This window comes from Heterodontus francisci, chromosome 25 (genome assembly GCF_036365525.1).
Source record: "Heterodontus francisci isolate sHetFra1 chromosome 25, sHetFra1.hap1, whole genome shotgun sequence".
NCBI lineage: Eukaryota > Metazoa > Chordata > Chondrichthyes > Heterodontiformes > Heterodontidae > Heterodontus > Heterodontus francisci.
In genome coordinates, this window is record NC_090395.1 from 27,309,828 (window position 1) to 27,327,181 (window position 17,354).

Sequence of the window (17,354 nt, forward strand, 5' to 3'; positions counted from 1 at the left end):
ACGTTGATTGTGGATGGTGTTGGCTATGATTATTGTTGATGTGATTGATGTTGATTGTGAAAGGCGCTGGCTATGATTGGTGTTGGCGTGATTCATGTTGATTGTGGCGAGTGTTGGCTCTGATTGGTGTTGGTGTGTTTGATGTTGATTGTGAATGGTGCTGGCTATGATTGGTGTTGGTGTGATTGATGTTGATTGTGAATGGTGTTGGCTATGAATGGTGTTGGTGTGTTTGTAGTTGATTATGAGCGGGATTGGCCATGATTGGTGTTGGTGTGATTGATGTTGATTGTGAATGGTGTTGGCTATGAATGGTGTTGGTGTGATTGATGTTGATTGTGAATGGTGTTGGCTCTGATTGGTGTTGGCGTGTTTGTAGTTGATTATGAACGGTATTGGCCATGATTGGTGTTGGTGTGATTGATGCTGATTGGTAATTGTGTTGGCTCTGATTGATGTTGGTGTGATTGATGTTGATTGTGAATTGTGTTTGCTATGATTGGTGTTGGGGTGATTGATCTTGATTGTGAATGGTGTTGGCTCTGATTGGTGTTGGTGTGATTGAAGTTGAGTGTGAATGGTGTTGGCTATGATTGGTGTTGGTGTGATTGATGTTGATTCTTAATTGTGTTGGCTATGATTGGTGTTGGTGTGATTGATGTTGAATGTGATTGATGTTGTTTGTGAATTGTGTTGGCTATGATTGGTGTTGATGTGATTGATGTTGATAGTGTATTGTGTTGGCTATGATTGTTGTTGGTGTGATTCATGTTGAATGTGATTGGTGTTGGCTATGTTTGGTGTTGGTATGATTGATGTTGACTGTGAACGGTGTTGGCTATGATTGGTGTTGGTGTGATTGATGTTGAGTGTGAATGGTGTTGGCTATGATTGGTGCTGATGTGATTGATGCTGATTGTGAATGGTGTTGGCAATGATTGTTGTTGGTGTGATTGATATTGATTATGAATTGTCTTGGCTATCATTGCTGTTGATGTGTTTCATGTTGATTGTGAATTGTGTTGGCTTTGATTGGTGTTGGGGTGATTGATGTTGATCGTGAATAGTGTTGGCTATGATTGGTGTTGTAGTGTTACATGTTGAATGTGACTGGTGTTGGCTATGATTGTTGTTGGTGTGTTTCATGTTGATTGTGAATGATGTTGGCTGTGATTGGAGTTGTTGTGTTTCATGTTGATTGTGAACGGTGTTGGCTCTGATTGGTGTTGGTGTGATTGATGTTGATTTTGAATGCCGTTGGCTATGATTGGTGTTGGTGTGATTGATGTTGATTGTGAATGGTGTTGGCTATGATTGGTGTTGGTGTGATTGATGTTGATTCTGAATTGTGTTGCCTATGATTGGTGTTGGTGTGATTGATGTTGTATGTGATTGATGTTGTTTGTGAATTGTGTTGGCTATGATTGGTGTTGGTGTGATTGATGTTGATAGTGTATTGTGTTGGCTATGATTGTTGTTGGTGTGATTGATGTTGAATGTGAATGGTGTTGGCTATGATTGTTGTTGGTGTGATTGATGCTGATTGTGAACGGTGTTGGCAATGATTGTTGTTGGTGTGATTGATGTTGATTGTGAATTGTCTTGGCTATGATTGCTGTTGGTGTGTTTCATGTTGATTGTGCATGGTGTTGGCTTTGATTGGTGTTGGTGTGATTCATGTTGATTGTGAATGTTGCTGGCTATGATTGGTGTTGTTGTGATTGATGTTGATTGCGAATGGTGTTGGTTATGATTGGTGTTGGTGTGTTTCATGTTGAATGTGAATGGTGTTGGCACTGATTGGTGTTGTTGTGATTGATGTTGATTGTGAATGTTGTTGGTTATGACTGGTGTTGGTGTGATTGATGTTGAACGTGATTGGTGTTGGCTATTATTGGTGTTGGTGTGATTGATTTTGAATGTGAATGGTGTTGGCTATGATTGGTGTTTGTGTGATTGATGTTGATTGTGAATGGTGTTGGTTATGATTGGTTATGCTGTGATTGATGTTTGATTGTGATTGATGTTGGCTATTATTGGTGTTGGTGTGATTGATGTTGATTGTGAATTGTGTCGGCTATGATTGGTGTTGGTGTGATTGATGTTGAGTGTGAATGATGTTGGCTATGATTGGTGTTGGTTTGATTGATGTTGATTGTGAATGGTGTTGGCTATGATTGGTGTTGGTCTGATTGATGTTGTTTGTGAATAGAGTTGGCTATGATTTGTGTTGGTGTGTTTCATGTTGATTGTGAACGGTGTTGGCTATTATTGGTGTTGGTTTGATTCATGTTGATTGTGAACGGTGTTGGCTATGATTGGTGTTGGTGTGATTGATGTTGATTGTGAATTGTGTTGGCTATGATTGGTGTTGGTGTGACTGATGTTGATTGTGAATTCCGTTGGCTATGATTGGTGTTGGTGTGATTGATGTTTATTGTGAATGTTGTTGGCTATGATTGGTGTTGGTGTGTTTGTTGTTGATTATGAATGGTATTGGCCATGATTGGTGTTGCTGTCATTGATGTTGATTGTGAATCATGTTGGCTATGATTGTTGTTGGTGTGATTGATGTTGATTGTGCATGGCGTTGGATATGATTGGTGTTGGTGTGATTGATGTTGATTGTGTCTAGTGTTGGCTATGATTGGTGTTGGTGTGATTGATGTTGATTGTGATTCGTGTTGGCTATGATTGGTGTTGGTGTTATTGAAGTTGAGTGTGAATGGTGTTGACTATTATTGGTGTTGTGGTGATTGATGGTGATTGTGAATGGTGTTGGCTATGATTGGTGTTGGTGTGGTTCATTTTGATTGTGAATGGTGTTGGCTTTGATTGGTGTTGATGTGATTCATGTTGATTGTGAATGGTGTTGGCTATGATTGGTGTTGGTGTGATTGATGTTGATGGTGAATTGTGTTGGCTCCGATTGGTGTTGGTGTGTTTGTAGTTGATTATGAACGGTATTGGCCATGATTGGTGTTGGTGTGATTGGTGTTGATTGTGATTCGTGTTCTCTGTGATTGGTGTTGGTGTGATTGTTGTTGATTGTGAATGGTGTTGGCTATGTTTGGTGTTGGTGTGTTTGTTTTTGATTAAAATGGGATTGGCTATGATTGGTGTTGGTGTGATTCATTTTGATTGTGGCGAGTGTTGGCTATGATTGGTGTTGGTGTGATTGATGTTGATTGTGAATGGTGTTGGCTATGATTGGTGTTGGTGTGATTGATGTTGATTGTGAATTGTGTTGTCTCTGATTGGTGTTGGTGTGATTGATGTTGATTGTGAATTGTGTTTGCTATGTTTGGTGTTGGGGTGATTGATCTTGATTGTGAATGGTGTTGGCTCTGATTGGTGTTGTTGTGATTGATGTTGATTGTTAATAGTGTTGGCTATGATTGCTGTTGGTGTGATTGATGTTGATTGTGAATAGTGTTGGCTATGATTGGTGTTGGTGTGATTGATGTTGATTGTGATTCGTGTTGGCTGTGATTGGTTTTGGTGTGATTGATGTTGATTGTGATTCGTGTTGGCTGTGATTGGTTTTGGTGTGATTGATGTTGAGAGTGAATGGTGTTGGGTATGATTGGTGTTGATGTGATGGATGTTGATTGTGAATTGTGTTGGCTATGATTGGTGTTGGTGTGATTGATGTTGATTGTGAATTGTGTTGGCTATGATTGGTGTTGGTGTGATTGATGTTGAGTGTGAACGGTGTTGGCTATGATTGGTGTGGGTGTGATTGATCATGATTGTGAATGGCGTTGGCTCTGATTGGTGTTGGTGTAATTGATGTTGATTGTGATTCGTGTTGGCTATGATTGATGTTGGTGTGATTGATGTTCATTGTCAATGGCGTTGGATACGATATATGATGGTGTGATTGATGTTGATTGTTAATTGTGTTTTCTGTGATTGGTGTTGGTGTGATTGTTGTTGATGGTGAATGGTGTCGGCTATGATTGGTGTTGGTGTGTTTGTTTTTGATGAAAATGGGATTGGCTATGATTGGTGTTGGTGTCTTTGTTTTTGATGAAAATGGGATTGGCTATGATTGGTGTTGGTGTGATTGATGTTGATTATGAATGGTGTTGGCTATGATTGGTGTTGGTATGATTGTTGTTGATTATCAATGGCCTTGGCTATGATTGGTGTTGGTGTGATTGATGTTGATTGTGACTGGTGTTGGCGATGATTGGTGTTGGTGTGATTGATGTTTCTTGTGAATGGTGTTGGCTATGATTGTTCTTGGTGTGTTTCATGTTGATTTTGAATGGTGTTGGCTATGATTGGTGTTGGTGTGATTGATGTTGATTGTGAATAGTGTTGGCTATGATTGGTGTTGGTGTGTTTGATGTTGATTGTGAATGGCGTTGGCTATGATTGGTGTTGGTGTGATGCATGTTGATTGTGGCGAGTGTTGGCTATGATTGGTGTTGGTGTGATTGATGCTGATTGGGAATTGTGTTGGCTCTGATTGGTGTTGGTGTGATTGATGTTGATTGTGAATTGTGTTTGCTATGATTGGTGTTGGGGTGATTGATCTTGATTGTGCATGGTGTTGGCTGTGATTGGTGTTGTTGTGATTGATGTTGATTGTGAATGGTGTTGGCTATGATTGCTGTTGGTGTGATTGATGTTGATTGTGAATGGTGTTGGCTATGATTGGTGTTGGTGTGATTGATGTTGATTGTGATTCGTGTTGGCTGTGATTGGTTTTGGTGTGATTGATGTTGAGTGTGAATGGTGTTGGCTATGATTGTTGTTGTTGTGATTGATGTTGATTGTTAATGGTGTTGGGTATGATTGGTGTTGATGTGATGGATGTTGATTGCGAAAAGTGTTCGCTATGAATGGGTTTGGTGTGTTTCATGTTGTTTGTGAATGGTGTTGGCCATGGTTGGTGTTGGTGTGATTGATGTTGATTGTGAATGGTGTTGACTATGATTGGTGTTGCTGTGTTTCATGTTGATTGTTAACGGTGTTGGCTATGACTGTTGTTGGTGTGCTTGATGTTGATTGTGAATGCCGTTGGCTATGATTGGTGTTGGTGTGATTGATGTTGATTGTGAATGGTGTTGGCTATGATTGGTGTTGGTGTGATTGATGTTGATTCTGAATTGTGTTGGCTATGATTGGTGTTGGTGTGATTGATGTTGAATGTGATTGATGTTGATTGTGAATTGTGTTGGCTATAATTGGTGTTGGTGCGATTGATGTTGATTGTGTATGGTGTTGTCTATGATTGGTGTTGGTCTGTTTCATGTTGAATGTGAATGGTGTTGGCCATGATTGGTGTTGTTGAGATTAATGTTGATTGTGAAATCTGTTGGCTATGATATTTGTTGGTGTGATTGATGTTGATTGTGAATGGCGTTGGCTCTGTTTGGTGTTGGTGTGATTGATGTTGATTGTGAATGGTGCAGGCTCTGATTGGTGTTGGTGTGTTTGTAGTTTTTTATGAATAGTATTGGCCATGATTGGTGTTGGTGTGATTGATGTTGATTGTGAATGGTGCTGGCTATGATCGGTGTTGGTGTGGTTGATGTTGATTGTGAATGGTGTTGGCAATGATTGGTGTTGCTGTGATTGATATTGATTGTGAATGGTCTTGGCTATGATTGGTGTTGGTGTGTGTCATGTTGATTGTGAATGGTGTTGGCAATGATTGGTGTTGGTTTGATTGATGATGATTGTGAATGGCGTTGACTCTGATTGGTGTTGGTGTGATTGATGTTGATTGTGATTCGTGTTGGCCATGATTGGTGTTGGTGTGATTGATGTTGATTGTCAATGGCGTTGGCTACGATATTTGTTGGTGTGATTGATGTTGATTGTGACTGGTGTTGTCTGTGATTGTTGTTGTTGTGATTGATGTTGTTTGTGAATGGTCTTGGCTATGATTGGTGTTGGTGTGTTTGTTCTTGATTAAACTGGGATTGGCTATGATTGGTGTTAGTGTGATTGATGTTGATTGTGACTGGTGTATTCTGTGATTATTGTTGGTGTGATTGATGTTGATTATGAATGGTGTTGGCTATGATTGGTGTTGGTGTGATTGTTGTTGATTGTCAATGGCGTTGGCTATGATTGGTGTTGGTGTGATTTATGTTTCTTGTGAATGGTGTTGTTTACGATTGGTGTTGGTGTGTTTCATGTTGATTGTGAATGGTGTTGGCAATGATTGTTGTTGTTGTGATTGATGCTGATTGTGAAATGTGTTGGCTTTGATTGGTGTTGGTGTGATTGTTGTTGATTGTGAATGGTGTTGTTTACGATTGGTGTTGGTGTGTTTCTTGTTGAATGTGAATGGTGTTGGCTATGATTTGTGTTGATGTGATTGATGTTGATTGTGAATGGTGTTGGCTATGATTGGTGTTGGTGTGTTTCATGTTGATTGTGAATGGTGTGGGCTCTGTTTGGTGTTGGTGTGATTGATGTTGATTGTGAATGGCGTTATCTGCGATATTTGTTGGTGTGATTGATGTTGATTGTGGCTGGTGTTGTCTGTGATTGTTGTTGGTGTGATTGATGTTGATTGTGAATGGTGTTGGCTATGATTGGTGTTGGAGTGTTTGTTGTTGATTATGAATGGTGTTGGCTATGATTGATGTAGGTGTGATTGTTGTTGATTGTCAATGGCGTTGGCTATGATTGGTGTTGGTGTGTTTCCTGTTGAATATGAATCGTGTTGGCCATGATTGTTGTTGCTGTGATTGACGTTGATTGTGAATGCTGTTGGTGATGATTATTGTTGATGTGATTGATGTTGATTGTGAATGGTGTTGGCTTTGATTGGTGTTGGTGTGATTGATGTTGATTGTGAATTGTGTTGGCTCTGATTGGTGTTGGTGTGTTTGATGTTGATTGTGAATGGTGCTGGCTATGATTGGTGTTGGTGTGATTGATGTTGATTGTGAATTGTGTTTGCTATGATTATTGTTGTTGTGATTGATGTTGATTGTGAAATGTGTTGGCTATGATTGGTGTTGGTGTGATTGATGTTGATTGTGAATGGTGTTGTTTACGATTGGTGTTGGTGTGTTTCTTGTTGAATGTGAATGGTGTTGGCTATGATTTGTGTTGGTGTGATTGATGTTGATGGTGAATGGTGTTGGCGATGATTGGTGTTGGTGTGTTTCATGTTGATTTTGAATGGTGTTGGCTATGATTGATGTTCATGTGTTTCATGTTCATTATGAATGGTGGTGGCTTTGATTGGTGTTGGTGTGTCTCATTTTGACTGTGAATTGTGTTGGCGATGATTGGTGTTGGTGTGATTGATGTTGATTGTGAATAGTGTTGTCTATGATTGGTGTTGATGTGTTACATGTTGATTGTGAATTCTGTTGGCTATGATTGGTGATTGTGTGATTGATGTTGATTGTGAAATGTGTTAGCTATGATTGGTGTTGTTGTGATTGATGTTGATTGTGAATGGTGTTTGCTATGATTGGTGTTGGTGTGTTTCATGTTGATTGTGAATGGTGTTGACTATGATTGGTGTTGGTGTGTTTCATGTTCTTTATGAATGGTGTTGGCTTTGATTGGTGTTGGTGTGTTTCATTTTGATTGTGAATGGTGTTGGCTATGATTCGTTTTGTTGTGATTGATGTTGATTGTGAATGGTGTTGGCTATGATTGGTGTTGGTCTGTTTCACGTTGAATGTGAATGGTGTTGGCTATGATTGGTGTTGGTGTGTTTCATGTTCATTATGAATGGTGTTGGCTTTGATTGGTGTTGGTGTGTTTCATTTTGATTGTGAATGGGGTTGGCTATGATTGGTGTTGTTGCGATTGATGCTGATTGTGAAATGTGTTGACTATGATTGGTGTTGGTGTGATTGATGTTGATTGTGAATGGCGTTGGCTGTGATTGGTGTTGATGTGATTGATGTTGAATGTGAATGGTTTTTTATCTGTTTGGTGTTGTTGTGATTGATGTTGATTCTGAATTGTGTTGGCTATGATTGGTGTTGGTGTGTTTCATGTTGATTTTGAATGGTGTTGGCTATGATTGGTGTTGGTGTGACTGATATTGATTGTGAATGGTGTTGGCTATGATTGGGGTTCGTGTGATTGATGTTGATTGTGAATTGTGTTGGCTATGATTGGTGTTGGTGTGTTTCATGTTGATTTTGAATGGTGTTGGCTATGATTGGTGTTGGTGTGATTGATATTGATTGTGAATGGTGTTGGCTATGATTGGTGTTGGTGTGTTTCATGTTGATTGTGAATGGTGTTGGCTATGATTGGTGTTGTTGTGATTGATGTTGATGGTGTATGGTGTTGGCTCTGATTGGTGTTGGTGTGTTTGTAGTTGATTATGAGCGGTATTGGCCATGATTGGTGTTGGTGTGATTGATGTTGATTGTGAATGGTGTTGGCTATGATTGGTGTTGGTGTGATTGATGTTGATTGTGAATGGTGTTGGCTCTGATTGGTGTTGGCGTGTTTGTAGTTGATTATGAACGGTATTGGCCATGATTGGTGTTGGTGTGATTGATGCTGATTGGTAATTGTGTTGGCTCTGATTGATGTTGGTGTGATTGATGTTGATTGTGAATTGTGTTTGCTATGATTGGTGTTGGGGTGATTGATCTTGATTGTGAATGGTGTTGGCTCTGATTGGTGTTGTTGTGATTGATGTTGATGGTGAATGGTGTTGGCTATGATTGGTGTTGGTGTGATTGATGTTGATTGTGATTCGTGTTGGCTATGATTGGTGTTGGTGTGATTGACGTTGAGTTTGAATGGTGTTGGCTATGATTGTTGTTTTTGAGATTGATGTTGATTGTGAATGGTGTTGGGTATGATTGGTGTTGGTGTGATGGATGTTGATTGCGAATAGTGTTTGCTATGAATGGGTTTGGTGTGTTTCATGTTGATTGTGAATGGTGTTGGCTATGATTGGTGTTGGTGTGATTGATGTTGATTGTGAATAGTGTTGTCTATGATTGGTGTTGGTGTGTTTCATGTTGATTGTGAATTCTGTTGGCTATGATTGGTGATTGTGTGATTGATGTTGATTGTGAAATGTGTTAGCTATGATTGGTGTTGTTGTGATTGATGTTGATTGTGAATGGTGTTTGCTATGATTGGTGTTGGTGTGTTTCATGTTGATTGTGAATGGTGTTGGCTATGATTGGTGTTGGTGTGTTTCATGTTCTTTATGAATGGTGTTGGCTTTGATTGGTGTTGGTGTGTTTCATTTTGATTGTGAATGGTGTTGGCTATGATTCGTTTTGTTGTGATTGATGTTGATTGTGAATGGTGTTGGCTATGATTGGTGTTGGTCTGTTTCATGTTGAATGTGAATGGTGTTGGCTATGATTGGTGTTGGTGTGTTCATGTTCATTATGAATGGTGTTGGCTTTGATTGGTGTTGGTGTGTTTCATTTTGATTGTGAATGGTGTTGGCTATGATTGGTGTTGTTGTGATTGATGCTGATTGTGAAATGTGTTGACTATGATTGGTGTTGGTGTGATTGATGTTGATTGTGAATGGCGTTGACTGTGATTGGTGTTGATGTGATTGACGTTGATTGTGGATGGTGTTGGCTATGATTATTGTTGATGTGATTGATGTTGATTGTGAAAGGCGCTGGCTATGATTGGTGTTGGCGTGATTCATGTTGATTGTGGCGAGTGTTGGCTCTGATTGGTGTTGGTGTGTTTGTTGTTGATAATGAATGGTATTGCCCGTGATTGGTGATGGTGTGATTGATGTTGATTGTGAATGGTGTTGGCTATGATTGGTGTTGCTGTGATTGACGTTGATTGTGGATGGTGTTGGCTATGATTATTGTTGATGTGATTGATGTTGATTGTGAAAGGCGCTGGCTATGATTGGTGTTGGCGTGATTCATGTTGATTGTGGCGAGTGTTGGCTCTGATTGGTGTTGGTGTGTTTGATGTTGATTGTGAATGGTGCTGGCTATGATTGGTGTTGGTGTGATTGATGTTGATTGTGAATGGTGTTGGCTATGAATGGTGTTGGTGTGTTTGTAGTTGATTATGAGCCGTATTGGCCATGATTGGTGTTGGTGTGATTGATGTTGATTGTGAATGGTGTTGGCTATGATTGGTGTTGGTGTGATTGATGTTGATTGTGATTCGTGTTGGCTATGATTGGTGTTGGTGTGATTGATGTTGAGTTTGAATGGTGTTGGCTATGATTGTTGTTTTTGAGATTGATGTTGAATGTGAATGGTGTTGGCTATGATTGGTGTTGGTCTGTTTCATGTTGAATGTGAATGGTGTTGGCTCTGATTGGTGTTGGTGTGTTTGATGTTGATTGTGAATGGTGCTGGCTATGATTGGTGTTGGTGTGATTGATGTTGATTGTGAATGGTGTTGGCTATGAATGGTGTTGGTGTGTTTGTAGTTGATTATGAGCCGTATTGGCCATGATTGGTGTTGGTGTGATTGATGTTGATTGTGAATGGTGTTGGCTATGATTGGTGTTGGTGTGATTGATGTTGATTGTGATTCGTGTTGGCTATGATTGGTGTTGGTGTGATTGATGTTGAGTTTGAATGGTGTTGGCTATGATTGTTGTTTTTGAGATTGATGTTGAATGTGAATGGTGTTGGCTATGATTGGTGTTGGTCTGTTTCATGTTGAATGTGAATGGTGTTGGCTATGATTGGTGTTGGTGTGTTCATGTTCATTATGAATGGTGTTGGCTTTGATTGGTGTTGGTGTGTTTCATTTTGATTGTGAATGGTGTTGGCTATGATTGGTGTTGTTGTGATTGATGCTGATTGTGAAATGTGTTGACTATGATTGGTGTTGGTGTGATTGATGTTGATTGTGAATGGCGTTGACTGTGATTGGTGTTGATGTGATTGACGTTGATTGTGGATGGTGTTGGCTATGATTATTGTTGCTGTGATTGATGTTGATTGTGAAAGGCGCTGGCTATGATTGGTGTTGGCGTGATTCATGTTGATTGTGGTGAGTGTTGGCTCTGATTGGTGTTGGTGTGTTTGTTGTTGATAATGAATGGTATTGCCCGTGATTGGTGATGGTTTGATTGATGTTGATTGTGAATGGTGTTGGCTATGATTGGTGTTGCTGTGATTGACGTTGATTGTGGATGGTGTTGGCTATGATTATTGTTGATGTGATTGATGTTGATTGTGAAAGGCGCTGGCTATGATTGGTGTTGGCGTGATTCATGTTGATTGTGGCGAGTGTTGGCTCTGATTGGTGTTGGTGTGATTGATATTGATTGTGAATGGTGTTGGCTATGAATGGTGTTGGTGTGTTTGTAGTTGATTATGAGCGGTATTGGCCATGATTGGTGTTGGTGTGATTCATGTTGATTGTGAATGGTGTTGGCTATGAATGGTGTTGGTGTGATTGATGTTGATTGTGAATGGTGTTGGCTCTGATTGGTGTTGGCGTGTTTGTAGTTGATTATGAACGGTATTGGCCATGATTGGTGTTGGTGTGATTGATGCTGATTGGTAATTGTGTTGGCTCTGATTGATGTTGGTGTGATTGATGTTGATTGTGAATTGTGTTTGCTATGATTGGTGTTGGGGTGATTGATCTTGATTGTGAATGGTGTTGGCTCTGATTGGTGTTGTTGTGATTGATGTTGATCGTGAATGGTGTTGGCTATGATTGGTGTTGGTGTGATTGATGTTGATTGTGATTCGTGTTGGCTATGATTGGTGTTGGTGTGATTGATGTTGAGTTTGAATGGTGTTGGCTATGATTGTTGTTTTTGAGATTGATGTTGATTGTGAATGGTGTTGGCTATGATTGGTGTTGGTCTGTTACATGTTGAATGTGAATGGTGTTGGCTATGATTGGTGTTGGTGTGTTCATGTTCATTATGAATGGTGTTGGCTTTGATTGGTGTTGGTGTGTTTCATTTTGATTGTGAATGGTGTTGGCTATGATTGGTGTTGTTGTGATTGATGCTGATTGTGAAATGTGTTGACTATGATTGGTGTTGGTGTGATTGATGTTGATTGTGAATGGCGTTGACTGTGATTGGTGTTGATGTGATTGATGTTGAATGTGAATGGTTTTTTCTCTGTTTGGTGTTGTTGTGATTGATGTTGATTGTGAATTGTGTTGGCTATGATTGGTGTTGGTGTGTTTCATGTTGATTTTGAATGGTGTTGGCTATGATTGGTGTTGGTGTGACTGATATTGATTGTGAATGGTGTTGGCTATGATTGGTGTTCGTGTGATTGATGTTGATTGTGAATTGTGTTGGCTATGATTGGTGTTGGTGTGTTTCATGTTGATTTTGAATGGTGTTGGCAGTGATTGGTGTTGGTTTGATTGATATTGATTGTGAGTGGTGTTGGCTATGATTGGTGTTGGTGTGTTTCATGTTGATTGTGAATGGTGTTGACTATGATTGGTGTTGGTGTGTTTCATGTTCTTTATGAATGGTGTTGGCTTTGATTGGTGTTGGTGTGTTTCATTTTGATTGTGAATGGTGTTGGCTATGATTCGTTTTGTTGTGATTGATGTTGATTGTGAATGGTGTTGGCTATGATTGGTGTTGGTCTGTTTCACGTTGAATGTGAATGGTGTTGGCTATGATTGGTGTTGGTGTGTTTCATGTTCATTATGAATGGTGTTGGCTTTGATTGGTGTTGGTGTGTTTCATTTTGATTGTGAATGGGGTTGGCTATGATTGGTGTTGTTGCGATTGATGCTGATTGTGAAATGTGTTGACTATGATTGGTGTTGGTGTGATTGATGTTGATTGTGAATGGCGTTGGCTGTGATTGGTGTTGATGTGATTGATGTTGAATGTGAATGGTTTTTTATCTGTTTGGTGTTGTTGTGATTGATGTTGATTCTGAATTGTGTTGGCTATGATTGGTGTTGGTGTGTTTCATGTTGATTTTGAATGGTGTTGGCTATGATTGGTGTTGGTGTGACTGATATTGATTGTGAATGGTGTTGGCTATGATTGGGGTTCGTGTGATTGATGTTGATTGTGAATTGTGTTGGCTATGATTGGTGTTGGTGTGTTTCATGTTGATTTTGAATGGTGTTGGCTATGATTGGTGTTGGTGTGATTGATATTGATTGTGAATGGTGTTGGCTATGATTGGTGTTGGTGTGTTTCATGTTGATTGTGAATGGTGTTGGCTATGATTGGTGTTGTTGTGATTGATGTTGATGGTGTATGGTGTTGGCTCTGATTGGTGTTGGTGTGTTTGTAGTTGATTATGAGCGGTATTGGCCATGATTGGTGTTGGTGTGATTGATGTTGATTGTGAATGGTGTTGGCTATGATTGGTGTTGGTGTGATTGATGTTGATTGTGAATGGTGTTGGCTCTGATTGGTGTTGGCGTGTTTGTAGTTGATTATGAACGGTATTGGCCATGATTGGTGTTGGTGTGATTGATGCTGATTGGTAATTGTGTTGGCTCTGATTGATGTTGGTGTGATTGATGTTGATTGTGAATTGTGTTTGCTATGATTGGTGTTGGGGTGATTGATCTTGATTGTGAATGGTGTTGGCTCTGATTGGTGTTGTTGTGATTGATGTTGATGGTGAATGGTGTTGGCTATGATTGGTGTTGGTGTGATTGATGTTGATTGTGATTCGTGTTGGCTATGATTGGTGTTGGTGTGATTGATGTTGAGTTTGAATGGTGTTGGCTATGATTGTTGTTTTTGAGATTGATGTTGATTGTGAATGGTGTTGGGTATGATTGGTGTTGGTGTGATGGATGTTGATTGCGAATAGTGTTTGCTATGAATGGGTTTGGTGTGTTTCATGTTGATTGTGAATGGTGTTGGCTATGATTGGTGTTGGTGTGATTGATGTTGATTGTGAATAGTGTTGTCTATGATTGGTGTTGGTGTGTTTCATGTTGATTGTGAATTCTGTTGGCTATGATTGGTGATTGTGTGATTGATGTTGATTGTGAAATGTGTTAGCTATGATTGGTGTTGTTGTGATTGATGTTGATTGTGAATGGTGTTTGCTATGATTGGTGTTGGTGTGTTTCATGTTAATTGTGAATGGTGTTGGCTATGATTGGTGTTGGTGTGTTTCATGTTCTTTATGAATGGTGTTGGCTTTGATTGGTGTTGGTGTGTTTCATTTTGATTGTGAATGGTGTTGGCTATGATTCGTTTTGTTGTGATTGATGTTGATTGTGAATGGTGTTGGCTATGATTGGTGTTGGTCTGTTTCATGTTGAATGTGAATGGTGTTGGCTATGATTGGTGTTGGTGTGTTCATGTTCATTATGAATGGTGTTGGCTTTGATTGGTGTTGGTGTGTTTCATTTTGATTGTGAATGGTGTTGGCTATGATTGGTGTTGTTGTGATTGATGCTGATTGTGAAATGTGTTGACTATGATTGGTGTTGGTGTGATTGATGTTGATTGTGAATGGCGTTGACTGTGATTGGTGTTGATGTGATTGACGTTGATTGTGGATGGTGTTGGCTATGATTATTGTTGATGTGATTGATGTTGATTGTGAAAGGCGCTGGCTATGATTGGTGTTGGCGTGATTCATGTTGATTGTGGCGAGTGTTGGCTCTGATTGGTGTTGGTGTGTTTGTTGTTGATAATGAATGGTATTGCCCGTGATTGGTGATGGTGTGATTGATGTTGATTGTGAATGGTGTTGGCTATGATTGGTGTTGCTGTGATTGACGTTGATTGTGGATGGTGTTGGCTATGATTATTGTTGATGTGATTGATGTTGATTGTGAAAGGCGCTGGCTATGATTGGTGTTGGCGTGATTCATGTTGATTGTGGCGAGTGTTGGCTCTGATTGGTGTTGGTGTGTTTGATGTTGATTGTGAATGGTGCTGGCTATGATTGGTGTTGGTGTGATTGATGTTGATTGTGAATGGTGTTGGCTATGAATGGTGTTGGTGTGTTTGTAGTTGATTATGAGCCGTATTGGCCATGATTGGTGTTGGTGTGATTGATGTTGATTGTGAATGGTGTTGGCTATGATTGGTGTTGGTGTGATTGATGTTGATTGTGATTCGTGTTGGCTATGATTGGTGTTGGTGTGATTGATGTTGAGTTTGAATGGTGTTGGCTATGATTGTTGTTTTTGAGATTGATGTTGAATGTGAATGGTGTTGGCTATGATTGGTGTTGGTCTGTTTCATGTTGAATGTGAATGGTGTTGGCTCTGATTGGTGTTGGTGTGTTTGATGTTGATTGTGAATGGTGCTGGCTATGATTGGTGTTGGTGTGATTGATGTTGATTGTGAATGGTGTTGGCTATGAATGGTGTTGGTGTGTTTGTAGTTGATTATGAGCCGTATTGGCCATGATTGGTGTTGGTGTGATTGATGTTGATTGTGAATGGTGTTGGCTATGATTGGTGTTGGTGTGATTGATGTTGATTGTGATTCGTGTTGGCTATGATTGGTGTTGGTGTGATTGATGTTGAGTTTGAATGGTGTTGGCTATGATTGTTGTTTTTGAGATTGATGTTGAATGTGAATGGTGTTGGCTATGATTGGTGTTGGTCTGTTTCATGTTGAATGTGAATGGTGTTGGCTATGATTGGTGTTGGTGTGTTCATGTTCATTATGAATGGTGTTGGCTTTGATTGGTGTTGGTGTGTTTCATTTTGATTGTGAATGGTGTTGGCTATGATTGGTGTTGGTGTGATTGATGTTGATTGTGAATGGCGTTGACTGTGATTGGTGTTGATGTGATTGACGTTGATTGTGGATGGTGTTGGCTATGATTATTGTTGCTGTGATTGATGTTGATTGTGAAAGGCGCTGGCTATGATTGGTGTTGGCGTGATTCATGTTGATTGTGGTGAGTGTTGGCTCTGATTGGTGTTGGTGTGTTTGTTGTTGATAATGAATGGTATTGCCCGTGATTGGTGATGGTTTGATTGATGTTGATTGTGAATGGTGTTGGCTATGATTGGTGTTGCTGTGATTGACGTTGATTGTGGATGGTGTTGGCTATGATTATTGTTGATGTGATTGATGTTGATTGTGAAAGGCGTTGGCTATGATTGGTGTTGGCGTGATTCATGTTGATTGTGGCGAGTGTTGGCTCTGATTGGTGTTGGTGTGATTGATATTGATTGTGAATGGTGTTGGCTATGAATGGTGTTGGTGTGTTTGTAGTTGATTATGAGCGGTATTGGCCATGATTGGTGTTGGTGTGATTCATGTTGATTGTGAATGGTGTTGGCTATGAATGGTGTTGGTGTGATTGATGTTGATTGTGAATGGTGTTGGCTCTGATTGGTGTTGGCGTGTTTGTAGTTGATTATGAACGGTATTGGCCATGATTGGTGTTGGTGTGATTGATGCTGATTGGTAATTGTGTTGGCTCTGATTGATGTTGGTGTGATTGATGTTGATTGTGAATTGTGTTTGCTATGATTGGTGTTGGGGTGATTGATCTTGATTGTGAATGGTGTTGGCTCTGATTGGTGTTGTTGTGATTGATGTTGATTGTGAATGGTGTTGGCTATGATTGGTGTTGGTGTGATTGATGTTGATTGTGATTCGTGTTGGCTATGATTGGTGTTGGTGTGATTGATGTTGAGTTTGAATGGTGTTGGCTATGATTGTTGTTTTTGAGATTGATGTTGATTGTGAATGGTGTTGGCTATGATTGGTGTTGGTCTGTTACATGTTGAATGTGAATGGTGTTGGCTATGATTGGTGTTGGTGTGTTCATGTTCATTATGAATGGTGTTGGCTTTGATTGGTGTTGGTGTGTTTCATTTTGATTGTGAATGGTGTTGGCTATGATTGGTGTTGTTGTGATTGATGCTGATTGTGAAATGTGTTGACTATGATTGGTGTTGGTGTGATTGATGTTGATTGTGAATGGCGTTGACTGTGATTGGTGTTGATGTGATTGATGTTGAATGTGAATGGTTTTTTCTCTGTTTGGTGTTGTTGTGATTGATGTTGATTGTGAATTGTGTTGGCTATGATTGGTGTTGGTGTGTTTCATGTTGATTTTGAATGGTGTTGGCTATGATTGGTGTTGGTGTGACTGATATTGATTGTGAATGGTGTTGGCTATGATTGGTGTTCGTGTGATTGATGTTGATTGTGAATTGTGTTGGCTATGATTGGTGTTGGTGTGTTTCATGTTGATTTTGAATGGTGTTGGCAGTGATTGGTGTTGGTTTGATTGATATTGATTGTGAGTGGTGTTGGCTATGATTGGTGTTGGTGTGTTTCATGTTGATTGTGAATGGTGTTGGCTTTGATTGGTGTTGGTGTGATTGATGTGGATTTTTAATGGTGTTGGCTATGATTGGTGTTGGTGTGATTGATGTTGATTGTGAATGGTGTTGGCTCTGATTTGTGTTGGCGTGTTTGTAGTTGATTATGAACGGTA